This window comes from Lipotes vexillifer, unplaced genomic scaffold (assembly GCF_000442215.2).
Source record: "Lipotes vexillifer unplaced genomic scaffold, Lipotes_vexillifer_v1.1 scaffold935, whole genome shotgun sequence".
NCBI classification, from domain to species: Eukaryota; Metazoa; Chordata; class Mammalia; order Artiodactyla; family Lipotidae; genus Lipotes; species Lipotes vexillifer.
In genome coordinates, this window is record NW_006777895.1 from 2,336,674 (window position 1) to 2,355,679 (window position 19,006).

Here is a 19,006-nt window from a genome sequence, read left to right on the forward strand (position 1 = left end):
CCGGGGCACGAACCCGTGTCCCCTGCATCGGCAGGCGGACTCTCAACTGCGCCACCAGGGAAGCCCCAAGAATAGAATTCTGACAGCGGGTGAAGACATGGTCCAAAGGACTCGTGGGGACAGACAGGTGTCGGAGTGTCGTGTGGATGAGGATGTTTTTGACAAAGTGAAGCAAGCAGGCAGTCGTTAGAGCGCAGTGACGGGCCTGTCACTTGCATTCCCTGACAGCTTTGACGGCTTCTAATCATCCTGCCCCTGCAGTTACCCCTCGGGAGCAAGCTGGTCCTCCAGCCGAGCCTTCCCAGCCCGCAGACTAAGTGAGGAAATGAGAGCCACGATGTTCAACGTGCCTCTAAGACTCATCAGAACAATTAGAAGTTTCCAGAATTGCCTGGAGAAGAGAAGGCCAGCCAGTTGAGGACGGGGACGGCGGTGCCGAGGGTGCAGTCTGTGGTGGCTGTGAGGGACGGGGAAGCAAGGGCAGCGATCCCAGCCGCAAGGGTGGGGGAGGCGAGGAAAGGCCCTCCCACGGGCGTCCCGGGAGGGGGCCCGCTGCTCAGGAGCCACCCGGGGGGCTTGGCTATTCAAGTTAAAGGCCAAAGCAGCGTCCCATCGGGGCCTGCAGCTGGCTGAGTCTGGGGAGGCCTTGGGATTTCCAGGCCCCATCACAGCGTTCACAAGGCTTCTCACCCCCGCCGCCCAAGGGGAGCAGCCCTTTTGGGGTGCGGGGGCCTCCGTGGGAGCTGGGCTGGGTGGGTGAGGGGGCAGGTGGCACTGGCCTTCAGCCCTTGTGCCGTGGAGGGGTTAGGACTCGTGCACTTCCTCCCACTGCAGAACAGGGACTAATAAAATCTCATGTATGAAATCAAAGCAGAGAGGAACCTGTTTTTAAAAGAGGCAAAAAAGAGAGAGCTCAGAGGAGAGGCCAGAGCCCTGCGCACTGGGACATATGGCACTTGTCAATGAAACGCAGAGCGACCTTCAGAGAACCGGCAGAAGGCAGCCCCATGCCGGCCTACCTGTGTGCGCTGCCGGCGCCTCTGTACCGCAGGCCCCGCAGACGCTCCAATCCGGGGACGAATTACTTCCAGAGGGCAATCAAGGGCCCTCTGCTGGAACTTGGTTAGCAACTGAGCCCTTAGGTGGCTTCACGTGGACGCCGCTAGACGTGGGCAAAAGCCGTGGGGGCGGTGGCTCCCCTCGGGGGCCGGACAGGCTGCCTCTTCCTCCCAGGCGGCTTTCCTCCCCTTCCCGCTGCCCTCTCTCTCTGACAGCACCCCTCAGGCTTCGCCACGTAGTCCAGGTGTGCGTTTGTGTCAGTGACCGTATCTGGAAGGGGGGCCAGGGCGGGGGCAGTCCCCTCACTGTGAACTTCAGGGCCTGGCGGCGCCTGGCAGGGAACGCGCACAGCTCCAGCGGGCGATGGCACAGGTTTTGTCCCCGCTGGACTAACCGGGAGGAGTTCCTTTGAGGAACATGCTTCTAATAGGGCAGACTATTAGAGGGTTTCTCGCCTCCTGTTTTTAACGCGGTTTACATTTAGGAAGAATTTGGTCCCTGAATGTTCCTTCTCTAACTCTTCTCGGTGTGGTCTTCCTCCACCTGCCAGGGGTCCGCACCACTTGGAGTCATGTGGAAGCGCCAACCCCTGCCGCTTCTTTACCTCAAACGCGCCTGGTCTGCACCTGTCCTCGGACCGGTGCCACCTGCCCTACCGCTTGGAGAGAGGTGGCCCTGGTTGGCCTGGGGCTGTGTAACGCCATCGCAGGGCTCCCGGGTCCTCTGCTGCCGCCTTTGCCCCATCCAGTGCCCCAGGAGCCCATCCTCTGCCCTTGCTCCCGGCTCAGGGCTCCTGCCTGTTTTTCCACCTAGACTGGTGGGGAGGTCCTGGGAACTGGGAGCTGGCCCTTCGGTGTCAGGAAGGGAGGGCGAGTCTTACCCAGCAGGGGGAGGAGGAAGCCAAGTGGAGAGTACTTCCCACCTGGTTCTCCCTCGTCTGAATCTGGTGCAGGGAATTGGGATGTTTGAAAAGTGAAACTCTAGATAGTCCCAGGAACAAGAAGGTGTGGAAACAAGGCAGAGGCACCGGGTTCCAGAAACCACCCGAATGAACCAAAATCCATTTAGGGTCTATTTATTACTTGAACCAGGTACAAACAGGCCTGCAGGCTGCCCTTGACCTTGAACACCGTTGTCGTATTCCACAGTGTCTGCCAACAGGCTGAACTCCTGGGTGCAAGACCCAGAGCCACTGTGTGGGTGCTGGGCACGGTGGGGCTCCAGGCATGAAGGACAGCCTTGACTGAGCCCCTGACCCCGCAGCTGCTGGTAATGGGGCACAGCAGCGTTAGCACATAACCTCACAAATACTGATTTCCGTCACTCCCTGCAGCCTCCCTTCCATAATCCAGTCTTCCTTCCGTGCCCTTTTCTTAAAATAAGAGGTTAAAGAATGTGTCCATTGTCGAAATTTTGAAAAGTATGGGAGCATAGAAATAAAAATTTTAAATAAAAATTACCTCTAATTCTGGCACTCAGAAATATCTACTTGAATAAAGTGTTGAATTTTATAAGCAAATTTTAAAATTTATTGTATCATGAGCCTTTTCATGTCAGTAATTTTTCTAAAATTTGAATCTTAGTGGCTGCCTAGGGCTCCATTTATTTCACGAATCCCCTATTGTTGGACATTTATGTCTTTTTCCAAATTTTCACCACCATAAAAAATGCTGCAATGAACATCCTAGAAGATAAATCTTTTTGACTATCTCTAATTAGTTAAGATAAATTCCTAGAATAAATTCCTGTAAAAACAATGTATCAAGTGGGATGATGCTATTTAAAGCTATTTGGACATATCACCAAGGTACACTCTGGGGAAATCACATCTTTGAAAATCCCAATGGACATGTACGAAGGGTCCAGTTCCTTGAACCCAGCCAGCACTATCGTTTTTCCCCCAAAATTCGATAGACAAAAAAGACCTTTTATTGTTTTGTTTTCATTTCTTTGTCAACAAGATTGAATATTTTAAAATATGTTCTTAACTCACTTATATTTTGTCTTTTGGAAAATTTCTATTTGTATCCTTTGTCAATTTCTCCACAAGATTATTAATCTTTTATAAAATTGTTTCTGACTTCAGTCTCCTTATCTGCAAAAAGAATCACTTGGACCAAATGACCTCTTGACCCCAAGGTCATTTCAAAGAGCTCAAATCTTCCTCTCTGCTGTCACCCTCCCCTCATCAGCAGCCTGCCCAGGTCTCTAAACCTATTAGCATAGCTCCAGGAAAACTTGAATTTCAAATGTCTGCCTGGGTTGAGTTTCACAGTTGAATAATCAAGTCAGGTGGCTAATCAGACCCACAGGTGTGAGTGGGAGCCAGTCCCTCCCTGAGGAAAGGACCAGGCTGAGGTCTCTGCCTTTCACACCAGGAAGCTGGGTGTGGGCAGTTCTAACTTGTGCAGAAGTGCCTAATGGGGCCAACCTCCCCCACTTACTGGTTGAGGAAATGATGATATATCCATGCAAGGGACTTAGATGTAGATGTAAATTTTGTGACGTGGAAGAATTTATTTTTAAATAAAAGTAGATTCCAGAAGAATGAAAGCCCTTTCATACGTGCTCACGTGCACGCTCAGAGAACGTGATCTGGAAGCATATTCTGCAGTATATTAACAATTTCCATCACTAGGAGGTGGGGCTACCAGTTTTGTTTTGTTTTGTTTTGTTTTTTGTGCGGTACGCGGGCCTCTCACTGCCGTGGCCTCTCCCTTGCGGAGCACAGGCTCTGGACGCGCAGGCCCAGCGGCCACGGCTCACGGGCCCAGCCGCTCCACAGCATGTGGGATCCTCCTGGACCGGGGCACGAACCCGCGTCCCCTGCATCGGCAGGCGGACTCCCAACCACTGCGCCACCAGGGAAGCCCCGGGGCTACCAGTTTTTACTTGGTTCTTTTAATTTGTACTTTTCGACACAAATGTGAATATCGCTCAGGGAGCAAGGCCACTCCTCTCTCTCTCTTTTCCTTTCACGTGTTGCCTAAAGTGGACGCTGAGGCAGCTGCCCACTGAAGTCACGTCCCCAGGGCCAGTGTGTCATCAGCTTCAGGCGGCTCTGGGTGGGACCTCATTACACTGTCTGCCAGGTCCTGTCAGGCCTTGTCGGGCTCGGAAAGCTCGCCCGCAGAAGCCCCACTCCCGTACACGGACTGGGGTTTCTTCAGGAAGAATGTTCTCCCACTGGCCTTTTGTGGATCTCTGGGCCTGGAGCCACAGCCCCCTGAAATAGGGGGTCCCCGGGGGCGTGAGAGCAGAATTCAGTGCCCTGCTCTTCAGCCTGCACTCCCGAGCCAGCAGGAAACATGGTCTGGGAATTTACCGCTTACCTGCCTGGCATACTCTCCCCACCCCCTTGCACACGCGTGTGCACATGCATGCTTCTCTAGGCAGACTCAGGCCTGGGGTCTCTCGCTGGCTCTCCCAGGCTGGTTTCCCAAGGACCTAAGACAGCTGTTTTGTTGTGACAGGTGAAGTCAAGGCTGCAGCTGGGTCGAGGAGGGAGCGCTGCTGGTGAAAGAGAAAAATCTAGGCAGTCCTGCAATGCTGTCCATCCTCCTGCGTGCCCAGAAGTGGAGTGGACTGTCAGACATGCATTAGCTTTAGCCTGCCTTCAGCTGAAGACGTGGGGATCGAGCACCTTTGTAAGTATGCGAGTCAGGGCTCACAAGTGCAAGTCTGCTCAGGGCTGGCTGCCGCTGGCTGGTGGCCGCTGCCCTGCGGCCTCGGTTCCCAGACAAGCCTCCTTAATGCAGGACCTGGGGTGGGATGCCTCAGCTCAGGCTCAGGGTCATAGCAGACAAAATGCCCCTTCCAGACACCAAGAGGCAGGTCCCCAAATTCAGAGTGTGGGAAGAGAGCTGCAGGCCGGGGCTGGGGGAGCAGGGAGAGCTCGGGCCTCCAGGGAAGAGAGTGATGGGTAATTTTACAAACACATGTCACTATCAAGGTTCAGAACTGTTAACACCTGGGATTCTTGTGATGGCTCAGAGAAAGCCCTTTTTTTTTTTTTTTTTTTAAGCCCTTTAAAATAATTCTTTAAGAAAACCCAGTTTTCCAGTTCCACGTGGATAAATTACAGGGGGCAGGTGTTGGAGTCAGAAAGGCCTTGAGCAAATTAAAACTTTCACCTCCAGTGTGCTTGTTTGTGAATGGGAACTCTCATATGGGTCTCAGATTAAATGGGGTGATGTTTGTGGGTCCTTTGCTCAGTGCCTGGAATGGCAAGAGCTCAGTAAACAGTCACTCTCTCCTCCTGTTGCCTGGGAATCAGAACCAGGGAAAACCCAGGGGGCCCAGTGTCGAGGTCAGGTGGACAGGGCAGGACTGAGCACCTGCCAGGGCAGCCCTGGGCGGTGACAGAGAGTGGAGTTCAGCCGCTGGTCTAGCGGGAGTGTGTTCAATGAGAAATAGGGCAGTTAGTCAAATAATGATAATCATGACAAAATTAGAGACTAACAGGCAAAGTGATCTGGGAGTCCAAGGAAGGAGAGTCGGTCATTTATTATTTATGCATTTATGGTATATGTATTATATATTGCATATTACATACACATATGCCTGGAATATGATAGATGATAGACAGACAGATGAAAGATGTCTGTTGTGAACCAGGAGCTGTGTTCATAGTGTGAACAAAGCAACTTAGATACTCTACCCTCAGGGCTGCTCAGCGAAGTGGGGGAGACAACGAACAGGGAGGTAAGTGAAAAAACAATTACACATGGGAACCCATACTGTAAAGGGAAAATACTGAGGTGACACAACAGAGGATAAACAGGAGGTTCCCATGTCGGTGTATCAGAGAGGGCTTCTCTGAGGAGGTGACATAGTCAAGCCCAGAGGGCACCGTGGGACAAGTGGGGAGCAGCCCCAAGCATGTGGGAAGCAGTTCACCAGTCAGAGACCACAGGGCAAGAGCTGGCCAGGGGCGAGGAGCGAGGCTGGAGAGGCCACGGGCCTAAGAAGAGCATCATCCCCCTCAGGAGCCTGCAAGCCTTGGGGGGTCCAGACAAAAGTCTTAGGGCAGAGGGGTCAGAGGTCTGCACCAGGGAGTGCTCACTCGTTCGCTGTTTTTATCTGTAGCTGCTCTTTCATCCAGGGCCACTGCAAGAGCAGATACATGGTACCGCGTTTGCCCCACGTCACCACCAGGCCGGTGCTGCCGCGGTGCCCTTCGGAGCTGGAGACCCCCAGGCCGCTGGGCCAGGAGATGCCACCGTCCGGAAGATGTCGCTCAGACGCCACCTGACAAGGATCTTCTCCCTGTCCTCCTTCCCTTAACTCCACCTACCCTTCGGCTGCACAGCCGCCGGCCTCCTGGTACGCAAGCCCTCTCCTTCCCCCATGCGCCTCTGCTTTGGGTACGTGGCCAGCTATCTGCAGCCCCTGAGTCTTCGTTCGGGAACTTTACACATATTCAACTCTCTGGCTCTCCTTAAACATCCGTCCCTACAACCCTTTTTTCCTGCCTCCCTGGGCCTACTGCCCATTTGTCTGGTCTCCACGGCAAAGGGCACCTCTAATGGATGCGCGGTTCCTATGAGGTCAGACCCCTGCCTCTTGTCACCTCCCTGCCTGCACACACCCCCATCTCACTGGCAGCCTCCTCTTCCCCCAAATCACCCACATACATCAGTGGTCTAGTTTCATATCCTAAAATTCCTTTCCCTCCTATTCTCTTGTTTTCTGCACAGTTTTAAGTATCCCTAAGATGGTTTACCAGAACCTTTCCTGATCTGCTCTGGACCCTGGTCTCTTGACAGTGGGGATTGGGGATTAAGGATGGCCAGGGGTGTGGCTACGCTGTGCAGGGGATGCGGGTGTGATGACCTGACTGGAGGGCGAGGCTGCTCTATGCACCATCAGGAAGGGCATGGGCTGCGGTGGCGGCTTAGTCGGGTTGGAATCTCCAAGCAGCCACGTGTTAGGTGTGTTCAGTAAGCAATTCTGAAGCACCTACTGTGATCCAGGTCCTGGGAGTACATTCTTGGATCATATAGTCTCTGTCTTCTTGTAGCCTTTGGTCTGGTGGGAATAGGGTCACCACATTTAGCAATAAATATACAAAATGGCCAGTTAAATTTGAGTTTCAGACAAATGGTGAATTTCTCTTTAGTGTAAAATTCAATATTTGTTGTTTATCTGAAATTCAAATTTAACCGGACATCCCGTATTTTATCCGACAACCCTGAGTGAGATGGAAAGAAAACAAATAAGTAAATACAGAAATAACGTAAAATTCCAGGATTCTGGTGGATAACTGGGAAGAAAAAGCCAGTGCTCTGTGAGAGCATCCCAAGGGGCCAACTGGATGGTGAGAGATGGGCTCCAGGAGTTTGGCAGCCTGGGAAGGAGCCTCTATTTGCAAAGCCCAGGGGTGAGCATTCCAGGCAGATGGAATAGCAAATGCAAAGGCCCTGAGGTGGGAAAGAATCTTGGCTTCTGTTGGAAGAAGTGAAAGAAGGCCCTTGTGGCTGGAATTGGAGCATAAGAGGAAGGCGTGCGATGAAAGAGTTTGACATGATCCTCTGTCAACAGGCCAGTGTGACTGGATGGAGGGGCTGGTAGGCAGGTGTGTACAACTTGATGTCATGATCGACCGGGCCACATTGAGTAAGGTACTCAACAAATAATATCATGAGTTATGAATAATTACAGTTTTTAAAGTCAGTCAAATATGAATTCCAAACATTGTGTGGAATACTCTTTCAGTCACCTAACTGCCATACTTAACTTTCTATAAAGAGGCCATTTTAGTGTATATGGTACTGAATACCATCCAGCCAGGCATAATATATTTGCCTTACCTTTAAAAGTTCTCTTAAAAAATTAAGCTGCAGAATATTGTCTGAAATCCCTTTTTCCATCATAAGACATTAAAAAGTCAACCAGGACACTCCCCGCCCCTGCCACCAGTGACACTCGGGAAGTTGTAAATCACAGGTGTCAAGTCAGCAGAGACGTGGGGCTTCTGCTGGCCCCTTTGTACTCCCCTGACAGCCCACATCTGGTGTGTGACTTGGGGCTTGTCACTTGACCTCTCCGAGAACTGCTCATCTGTAAAACAGGAATAAGGATAACACCTTGACGCAGAGGGTCATCGTGAGGGTCCAGGAAATAATGTCAGTCAGTTTGTAAGGCACTGAAGGCCACAAGAGAAGCGTAGCCTGACTGCTGTTTATACCACAGTCGTCCCAATTATCACCTCCCTCACCTAGAAGAGAAGGAAAGGCAGTCAGAGTTAAATCACATGCCCAAGGATTCCAAGCAGTCCAGAAAAGTCATCTTCTGCTTCATTTTTCTGTGCAGGTTACTTTCAGCCTGCTGAGGCGGGGAGAGATGGTTGAACAAACTGCTTGTGAGCACTGAGGTAAGATTTAGTGCAGGGATGCATGTCTAGAATGGAGCTTAACCTCTGAAGGTTCAATGTCAGTGGACAGTGCTGACCCTCCTCGCATTGCAACCATGATTGAAGGCCACAGCAGTAGCCTTCTTTAGCTGCTAAGTCAGGTTTATGTCACAAAATCCCACCAAGAGTAGGGACTGGAGGTCTCTGTCTCAGGCAGAACCTGCTCTCGGTGGGACACGGTGGTCCGGGGCCCCGGGGCTGGCCTCAGATCTTAACTCCATGACCCATTGGCCTTGTGAGGCTCCGTTTTCTCCTCTGCCACTTGGGGCTGGGGCGGTGCCGTCTACATCATAGGGAGGTGGCGTGGGTTCAGCGCGATGGCATGTGGCTAACATGCTTGGCACAGCGCCTAGAACCTGGAAACATTCAGCAAAAGCCAAGGGCAAAGCCAGCGCCACCTTCGAGGTCGCCCAGGTTGTTGGGGGAGGCGTCATGCACAATATCACCATTGCTGAGCGTTGAGTGTGTGCTCATGTGTGCAGATGGCCTGAGCCACAATCAAGCGAGTGCAGCTCAGCTACACCACAGCAGGGCAGGTCCCAGAGGTCCCCAAATCTTTTCCTTCCCCGTTGCTGATGCCTGGAAGGCAGCGTCAGCTGCCCATCCCCTCTGGGCTCTGACCCTGCACTGAATTCTGTCTTCAGCCCTGTGAATCTTGGTGTGAACATCAGGTCCCTGAATATGGGCTGGGCCTCCGGAGTGGGTGAGGGCTGGGGGCACTGCTGGCTTCTGGTTGCCAGTCGAGGTGCAGCCACTTCATAGGGAAGTGAGCCACACGGGAGGAGAGAGCAACCTTTTATTTTTGCTGCACCTCAAAAGGAAACTTTACATTTGAAATTAGCGGCATGTCCGCTGCCAGTATTTGTGGTTACTACCTATAACATAAATCTCTTTTAGAGATGTGTGAGAGCAGCATACATAATGAAATATCAACATGAAACCTGATTTAAAGTGGCTTTTCATTAATATGACAAATGAAGTGTACCAAAATTTGAAAGTATATTCCTTTGGGCCTAATTAAAACACTGAACAGAATACATGTATATGTATGTTTTAAACAAAGACATTCCGCGCCCAGAATCCGCTACAAAAATGAATTCATATCGAAAAGTGCGCCGTGATTGCGTGGTCGTTACTAACATAGCCCATCCTCTTCCCTGAGATGTCTCCGATTTAACACCTGCATGAGGTGTCAGGGGAGTTTTGCTTTAAAAATATCACCCCCTACACAGCGGCGCGCCTCACGGGGCTGCCTTTTGGTCAGAGAGTTTTCTGTGCGCCTTGGAAGGCTTCCGAGAACTGGATGTCCTCTGACTGAGGAGAATGCCCTTGGCCTACGGGTCCGTGGCCTCTGCCTGGGAGGGCGGGGCTGGAGCTGGGAAGCAGGGGGCTCCCTCTAAACGGAGAGGAGCGCTGACTGGAGGGGCCTGGACCGCCCACGTTGGCGTCCAGGTATAGGAACCCGAGGGCGGCTAGGGGATGGTGGGGAGACGGGAGTGCGGAGAGTGGCTGTGTGGCCGAGCACTGTGGTCCCACCCCTGGATTGAGGGCGGGGAGTAGATGCGGCATTTGCCGTGACCCTCACCTCCACCCTTCGACGGCGGTGAACTCAGGGGTGCCCTGAAAACCCAGCGGGGGCCCCAAGAGTCTACTCTGAGGCCGGGGTGAGAAAGGGGGGTGGGGAGGACAGTGACCCCCTGGTGCCGATTTTGGTCAGGGGCAAAAGATGCCTCAGAGGCCAGGCTGCCTGACCGACCCAGAGACCTCTCATCCATCCACTTGTAACCTCAGCCATCTGGGACCGGGCCTTGCTTCCAGGCCATGGAGCTGGACTTCTTAACACGACCCTCTGGGACAGGATGGGCCTCTATACTTGCGGGGAAATACCTCCCGGCCCAGTGAGGCCTCGAGGGGCGACAGGGCCCAAGTGGCGAGTGAAGTGGTGTGTGTGTGTGGACACACATGCTGTGTGCAGTGTGAGGATGCAGCCTTGGAAAGATGGACTCTGTGCAAACAGTGACCATGTCTGTGCTGGCCAACTGGTAACCTAGAGCCCCCATGAGGGGCAAGGGGTTAACCCCTCTGTTCCTTACCTGTACGTGGAGACACCGCTAGTGCTCTCCCCACACGATCCGTGTGAGGATTGAATTCATTACTTCACGTGAAGCGCTCTTCCTCAGAGCAGTCAGCGTTTCATGATCGTTCATTATTCTTGTTATTCTGTAAGTTACGGGCTCCTATTTCAGTCCCTGGGGACCGTTAGGAAGTGAAGGGCCACACTAATAACTGATATTTGTATAGCGCTTTATAATTTACACATGACTTTCATAGACCTTATCTCCTTTAAACGTGTAACGATGTAGGCAAGGTGCTGGGTTATTATTCCTCCCTTCTCGGAGGAAACAGGCTCAAAGCGTCTGGACTTGCCCTGTGTCACACAGCCTCTAAAGGGTGGGATGCAAGTTCTGGTCTGAGTTTCAGCCTTTGAACCATTTGGCCCTCCAACCCTGGGGCTGGGAGAGGAGCTCCCATGGGGAACCTCAGAAAGCTCTACAGAACTTGCAGAACTTCACAGGCTGGGGAAGAAGAAAGTGAGCCAGGTGGGGCGGGCACTGATGGCAGAGCGAGCCCAGCCAGGACCGTCCCCTCCAAACACTTGGACCAGGTCAACAACAGGCTCTACTTCCATGCAGTGGTGACTGCATCTCCCTGGTGATGGGAGGACCCAAGACCCCAGGTCAAACCTCTCCCTTTCTGGGTGATTTATCGGAAGGCCGGTGGCTGCTACCAAAATCTCTGTATTTAACTGGAAGCGTATTAACAGGCACATGGTGAAGAGCTCTGGGCCGTGGGAATCCTTGGATCTCAAGTTGTCACACGTGGACTTTTGCGTTGGAAGAGGCTGTCATTTCCCACAAACACAAGCCTAGGTGAAAGTACAGTGCCGGCCAGGCCTTTTTCCCAGGCTGGCTCTAGGAAGAGGCCTCGCCGTGTGTGGTGGGCAGTGTTTATGTACCGGGTGGGGCTGTTGCTGGTCGTGACGCTAACACGAATGGTCTCCACAAACAGGCGAGCGAGCTCTTTTTTCTGCCGGCGATCGTCCTGCCTTTGGTTCAGCAACAGTGAGTAACACCCTGTTGCTCCATGAGCACAATCTCCAAGGAATCAAGGTTCAGAGATGGGGGTCACATGGGGTTGGTGGTGGACGGGTTGGGAAACCTGCCCGTTTGAGGAGATGTTGAGGAGAGATCAAGGTGGAAAAGGTTTGTTGGGCCTCTTTGTTGTGAGAGGCAGCGGCCTGATCTCAGCCTTCAAAGGCTAAGGGGACACGGGCATGTGTCGCACGAGAGGAGCTAGAGTTCTGGTGTGTGCACAGGAAGTCCTCCTCAGCCTTGGGGAGGGCACTTCAGAAGCTCTTTGCTCCTCAAGAAGTGGTGGAGACAGGAAATGGAACTGGATGCCAAGGGCTCTTGGGCAGACTTAAGAACCAAGAAGAGAGGAGGTTTTTGAAGGGCAGGGGACGAAAAGGGATGTGCTGGGTTCCAAACCACTGAGACAAAGGTCAGGTGGCCTGGTGAGCCGTCCAGCAGGGAACTCCAGACCGCTGGCCGGCTCCCAACCTGGGGTGCGCTTGCTGCCCCTTGCCTTCACATCTGCTGTTCCCTTGTCTGGAACACCCTTCCTCTCGCTCTTGGCCTTTGAGACTCAACCTTCATTGAACATCATGTGGATTTGAGTGACACTTCAAGGAGAGAATTGGCAGGATTTGGATCAGATTGGATTTGTGTTGAAAAGAGCAAGGGACGGGAAGATGTCAACCTGGGTCACATGTATTTGATGCTGGAGTAATTGGGGGTTGAGGCTATTGGAAGCAGTGGGGAAACTGGAGGGGGGCGGGCCTGTGAAGGCAGAGATGCTCTCCTTCTTTTCGGATAGGAGAAGTTCCCCTGTGAGTGATACAGTCATGGAAGACCACCTGGAGCCCCCCAGAGAGGACCCTGTGAGGACTCAGGCCTGGGTGTGGTGACTTGGAAGTAACTCAGGTTGCTGGTGGCCAGACCTAGGACAGAGGGGGAAACACACAGGATGGGGAAATCAGGTTGAGGGTGGGGTGTGGGACGCAAAAGCAGGCCAGGTGGGCAGGGATCAGGCCCCTCTCGCCTGGCAGTTTTAACCTGGTCACATCAACCTTGGCTTTCTTCACTGCTCTGGAAGGGAACCCAAAGGCCCAGCATTTAAAATCTTAAGCCGTCGCTCAAATAGAACAATTAAAAAGAAAAAAGCATTCCTGGGCACTTGGAATTTGCTAGCTGATGGTTTGGGGTGGAGTCCAGGAGCAGAGCTGGGATGGACAGAACCAAGCCAGACAGGCAGCTTCAGGGAGGGTGCTGCGCTGCCCCCCGCCTTCAGTTACCAGAAGCAAATAGGATTCTGCCGAGAACTGAGGCCAAAGACGGTTATGTGTCCCTGGGCTGCTGCCCTCCTCTGCCTTCGGCCCAGTCCACACTGCGGGCCGCACGGCTTCCTCAGATCGTCTCTAACCTGGAGTCCTGGCTTCCCTGGGGTGGGGGTGGGGGGTTACAGGCCGGTCCTGAGCAGGACAGAAGGTGGGAGAGAAGTAACACGGCCCTGTGCAGAGGTACAATAAGCACTGGGAAACGATGGGGGCTTCCCAGGGCCAGAGAGGAGGGGGAGGCGGAAGGCGGAGCGTCAGGAGCGGGGAGGCCCTTGGGAGGAACTGGTGCCTCCTCCCACTGTGGCGGAATGGGGGTGGGGGGGGGCCCTCGGCGGCGTGCGGGGTCCAGAGGGGAGAGGGCAGGGGGGCGGGATGCGGGCGGGGATCCCTGAGGGGACTGGGCACATCCTCGGAGCGCAGCTCCCCTGCCCCTGCGGTCGGCGGGGTTGGGACGACAGATGCACGTCGCGGCCCCATCCTAGTGCCCCCTTGCAGGCCTGGGGCCGGTCCGTCGCCGTAGGGCGGCAGCGGCCTGCGGTCCAGGGCGCGCCTCCGAGTCGCCTGCGGGCAAGGCGGCGGCGCAGGGAGAAACACACCACGGGCCCAAGGGCTCGGCCCCGCGAGGTCGCCTCCCCTGGGGCCCACCCACGACTCAGACGGCTGCCCCCAGACTGAAGCGTGGGATGGTTCCCCCGCCCTAAATCACGCAAACCTAGACAGCGGTGCAGGGCCTGCTTCCCCGCAGCCGCACCTCCAGAGCGCGGGGCGGACCGCGGGCACCTCCCGCCAAGGTCAACAACGGGTGCCCCCGCGCCCGCCCTTCCTCCTCCCGAGCGGTCAGCTCTGTAGGGACCTGGTCGGCGCAGCAGCGGAAGGCGGGCACGGAGCCTGGTGGGAGCCCAGGCACCACCTGTGCCGGAGTCAGGGCGGGGGGGCCGCCGCTGCCCACACGCAGATTTCAGGCCGCCCGGGCCAACATTTCGGCGCCTCAGGGCGAGCGACCCAGGAAACCGCGTTATAAACCAGCCTCGGGCGTGAAATTCGGCGGCCGCTGTTCCCCACACTTGCACTCTCCCGGGCGCTTTGGTGGCGTTAGAAAACGCGCCCCCTGCGAGGCGCGCCCCCCGCCCCCCGGGGTGGCCTGCGTCTGCGCATGCGGGGTTCGCCGAGCCCTGGGCGCCGCCTCCGCGCGCTGCGGGCGGAGTAAAGACGACGGGGTCCCGCCGGGCGCTTGGCAGGCCGGTGCGCAGGGGCGCGCAAAGGTGTGAGCGGGCCTTGTAAGCGACGTGCGGTCCTAGTTGGAAGTGGATGTTAAAGATGAGAAATTTGGTTTTGTAAAGTGAAATGTCACAGATTTAGAGTTTCGAACCCACCCCTAGCCTTTGGTATTTGACTGTCTCTATCCTTGGCAGTGTGTGATTCCCATGTTTCAAAGAAAGAACTTTAAAGTTTCATAAAGCTCCAAAGATTTCAAATAGCTCTTTTGAAAGCACTTTGATGGTTTAAATGCAAACACATGAATTACGTATCTCTTAAATTACACAGGGTTTTAAATCTAAGGGAACATGTCTTTGGCAAGATGGATTGGGGTTTTGTCTTGTGTGGGTATTTCTTTTTTTTTTAAGCGTGTGTAACGTGTGTATTCAGGTTGTTGGTGGGAAGAGAAGAGAAAGGAGGCATCAGGTGAAGGATGCTGAGATTTCCTGCCGCCTGCCCGCCCCACCCCCGTGGCTCTCAGAGCAGAGAAGTGACACACCCACTGGGCCCTTCGTGTTCCTCCTACGCAAGGGCAGTGACGTGGCCATATCAGGCTCCTGAAGGGCCACAGGTGAGCTCCTCCAGGGAAAGCCTTGACCTCATCATGTCTTCTCCCAGGTCAGTGGTGAATGAATGAATGAATGATACAAAGAACACATGTAGCTATCACATCTCCACTCTTGCTACACCTGCAGCTTGCCCACGACCTAAACTGATTCATCTTTTCAATTTCCCCAGGTCAGACCTTCAGGATACCAGCATCAACCAGGTGCTCTAACCTGGGAAGGGAGACAGTTTGATATGGGGCGACTCAGGCTTTGGAGTCAGGCCACATGGGCTTGAATTGCTGCTCTGACACTTATTATTTGGGTGATCTCTTTAATCTTCAGTGCCCTCATCTATAAAAATGGGGTCATAGTGCTCCCTTAGTCACTGGGTTGTTGTGAGGATTAATCTAGATATATGTAAAGCCCTTAGCAAAGGCCTGGCCCACAGGCACCTTTAAGAATAAATGGTGGGAATTCCTTGGCGGTCCAGTGGTTAGGACTTTGCACTTTCACTGCCAAGGGTGCGGGTTTGCTCCCTGGTCGGGGAACTACAATCCCACAAGCCACACAGCACGGCCAAAAAAAAAGAACAAATGGTGATGGTGGTGATAGTGGTGATGGAATATATGGGGATAATGATGGTACTGATGGTGGTGATGGCAGACGTCCCTCAAGCTCTCTTTTAGCAATTGGGTCTCAGTGTTATCACCCAGCTCTTCTGGTGACTGTGCCTGTTGTCTGTGCCAGGAGCTTCGGTGCATAGCCCGTCTCATCTCATCATCCTATATTGTCGGTCGATCCCCAGGGCAGGCATCCTGTTCCTCACTCGTGGTCAGCCCAGTGGGCAGGAGCCACCCCTCACCCAGCCGGCGATGGCAGCTGGTAGTCTGGCAGGGTAGTGGAATAAACACCATTCCCCCCAACCCCAAGAGCATCCCCTGTAGGGGCCTAAGAGGTTCACCTGCTGATGAAGTGGATGTGCAGAGAGGCAGGCTCTCCCACCCTGCTTGGGCACAGCGGACTTTGCTGGAGAGTTTCTAGAGCTGCCCAGGAGTCCCTGAACAGTCTTGGCCTTGGGCATGAGCAAGAGATGGAAGAAAAGATAAAAAGAGATACTGTTTCTCAGAACAATAAACGTGGGAATGAAATTTGTCTAGAAGAGGGGGGTTTTGGAAGACAGATTAAGGGGTCATGGTTCTTCCGGAGAGGCAGAAAATATTGGTGAGCAGGCTCTGGGGATGGGCCAGGTCCACCCAGACAACTTCCAATGACCAGTGCTTCCCTGGAGCCCTTTGCACAGAAAGAAAAGTCCCATTGAGCACACTTTACCCCCTGCCCCAGGAGTTCTCAGTCCCTCTCACCCACCCCTGACTTGACAAGATGCTAGTTCCTTATCTACTTGGTTTGGGAACTTGCTCCATATTTGCTCATTCATCTGGTTTCTGTGCCCCAGTTCAGCTGGGATTGTAAGGCTCTGGAGGGCAGGATGCTGGACTTGCTTCCTCAAATGTCTCACAAAGCCCTTAGTAGACAGCAGAGGGGGCCCCCATATTTGGCATCACCCATGAATCTAGCACCATGCTTTGCTCATCCTGGGTGTTGGTTAATGTCTGCTGAAAGACAGGCGTTGACAGAGGTGAGGGTGCATGTCATCTTCTCCAGACAGGCACCATCCTTGTCCTTCCCAACGCAGATGGCTCCAAATGCCATGTGCTCGGAGCCATAGTCATGTCCAGCTGGGACCACTGGCAGCTAAGCTACTACATGAGGTGCCTCTGGAGGTGAGTCACCTGGCCACTCCCAACGCGCATCTCTCATTTTAAACCCAGCCTGAGAGCTCCTGGGGGACTTGCCTCCCCCCGCTCACTAGGAAACACTTTGTGATGTTAGATGTTAAACCATCAGTATTATCAGATTTTTAAAAAACTAATTCGTCATGCGGTCAGTTTTCATTCCAAATTCAGAAATGCTTCAAATCTCAAAACCCTCCACATCAGGATGTCCCGTGAAAAGTGCTAACTCTGGATTTTACCCAGTGATTCGTCGTGGACTTGGGGACTCTGGGGGTGGGGATGGAGCCAGCAATCCCAACACAGCTTGACCATCGTCCTAATCTCTCTCTATTATGAAAATGGATGGCAAGATGGGGATTACTGCGCCCATAAATCAGCGTTGTGTTCTGGATAATCTAATACATTTTTCAAGTGTTGTTCTCGCTGTCTGGCATGCACGGAACTGCTCAGTTGGCACAAAGTTTGCAATCAATCTCTCCTGCCTGCTCCCCACCCGGCCTCGCCACCTCCTCCGAACCTTCCTGATATTTTATACATAAACCAGTTTGGATTCACGGGGCATTCCAGCTAGTAAATGCTCTGAAGATTCATCTTTATGGACTAGCAGCCCAGCCTTGTAGTGTCCCAGCTTCTCAAGATGAAAAGGAGTTTTATTTGGTGTGTTCATGCTACGCGGGGAGTGGATGCTGGCAGCTTGCTAGGTTGTATTATTACCGCGCGTGCTTTTCTCCAGGGAGGAGAGACAAGGCCGGAGAGCTGGCCTCATTGGTGGGGGCCTCAGAAAAATGAGCCTCCCCCCGTTCCCCCTTTTGTTCCAAGGCCCTCCCAGCAGTATGAGCCCTTCAAGGCTCCCCAAGACCCAAGGGAGTGGGGATGGGGAGTTTACAGCGACCAAGCTCAGGTCTCAGCCGGTCACATTGCATCCCTGTGCCCCGGGAAGCGGGACCAGGGATCAAATAGATTAAGACAGCTTTTGGGGGAGGGGCACGGCCGCACCAAAGGAAATGAAAATAGTTGCAGTTTCATTTGCTTTAAAGCGCAGCCCTCGTAATAAACGTGCACGGCAAATGTGCTGAGCAAACACCTCGGCCGTCATCAATATGCGGGGGCTGTTTATTGCCTCATAAACTTGGAAGCAAGTGATATTGTCTCTTAAATCAATGGCTGTGCGGACAGCTTTGGTGCTCCAGGAGAACAGGACATCCAGGCTGCAACGGCACTTAAATTAATGGCTGGAACAGTGACTGAAAGGTGCTTAGTCACTGCCTGAGGAATTAAGAGCCGGTGCAGAGGGTGAGGAGCCTCCTTAGTGCACATCTGTGTCAGGACGATGGGCAAGAGCGCCTGGGATGCTGCGGGGCCTCCCCACCTGTGAGCTGAGCTACCCCTACCCGGGACCTGCCGGGGTGTGGAAGGAGGAGGGGGGGGGGTCTGTCTACAGACTCTGGGTCCTTGAGGGTGCTCTGGTTCCCTCTGCTTCGGATCCCCAGCACCTTGCATCAGGCCCATTCAGGGTAAAAGCTGGAGAAAAAGGGCAGGAGGGAAGGAGGCCAGGCAGCCAGGTTTCAAAAGGTGGTCATGCAAGTGTTTATGGGGGTGGATTCTGCAGTGGAGGGAATTCCACATACCGGGGTGGGGTGGGGATAAAGACGCCTGCCATTGAGAAGGCTGCAGTGTTCATGCAGTACCAGCCCAGTTGAGAGACATCCATCAGGACCGGGGCAGGAGGGCACTTGGAAGCTAGCCCAGGCTGCTCCCCAGGCTCCTGTAGTATGCTGAGTGGTGGACCCCAAAAGATATGTCCATGCCCTGATCTCTGGAACCTGTGAATATGACTTTATTTGGAAAAAGGGTCTTTGCAGATGCAGTTAAGGATCTTGAAATGAGATCATTCTGAATTATCTGGGTGGGCCCTAATTCCCAACAAGTGTCCTTATAAGAGAGAGGCAGAGGGAGATTCGAGACAGAAGAAGGAGGGCACAGAGGGGAGGAGGAGGCCCTGTGCCCACAGAGGCAGAGAGTGGCCTGATGTGGCTACAAGCCAAGCAACACCTAGGGTTGCCAGCAGCCTCCAGAGTGAGGAGACAGGCATGGAACAGATTCCGCCCCGCCCCACCGGCGGCCCCCAACCTTGACTCCAGACTCTGGCCTCCAAACCAGAAGGGAATACATTTCTGTTGTCTTAAGCCACCAGGGTTGTGGTAATTAGTAACAGCAAAACCACAGAGACTAATATTCTTCTGTTCCCCAAACTTGGGCTCAGAAAAGTAGGTGCTCACCATTGGGCCTTCTAGCAACTGCTCCCACATTCTGGAGATAACTGATTCTGGCCAGAAGTGCTCAAACTGGTGGTGACAGCCCAGCCTGGCAGAACACTGGAAGAACTCAGCATCCCTGCTTTCCTTCTCTTGGCCTCAGCAAGTGCCCTTATAATAGAACCCTTCGAAGCACAGGTGGCTTTGTACACCTCAATTTGTTA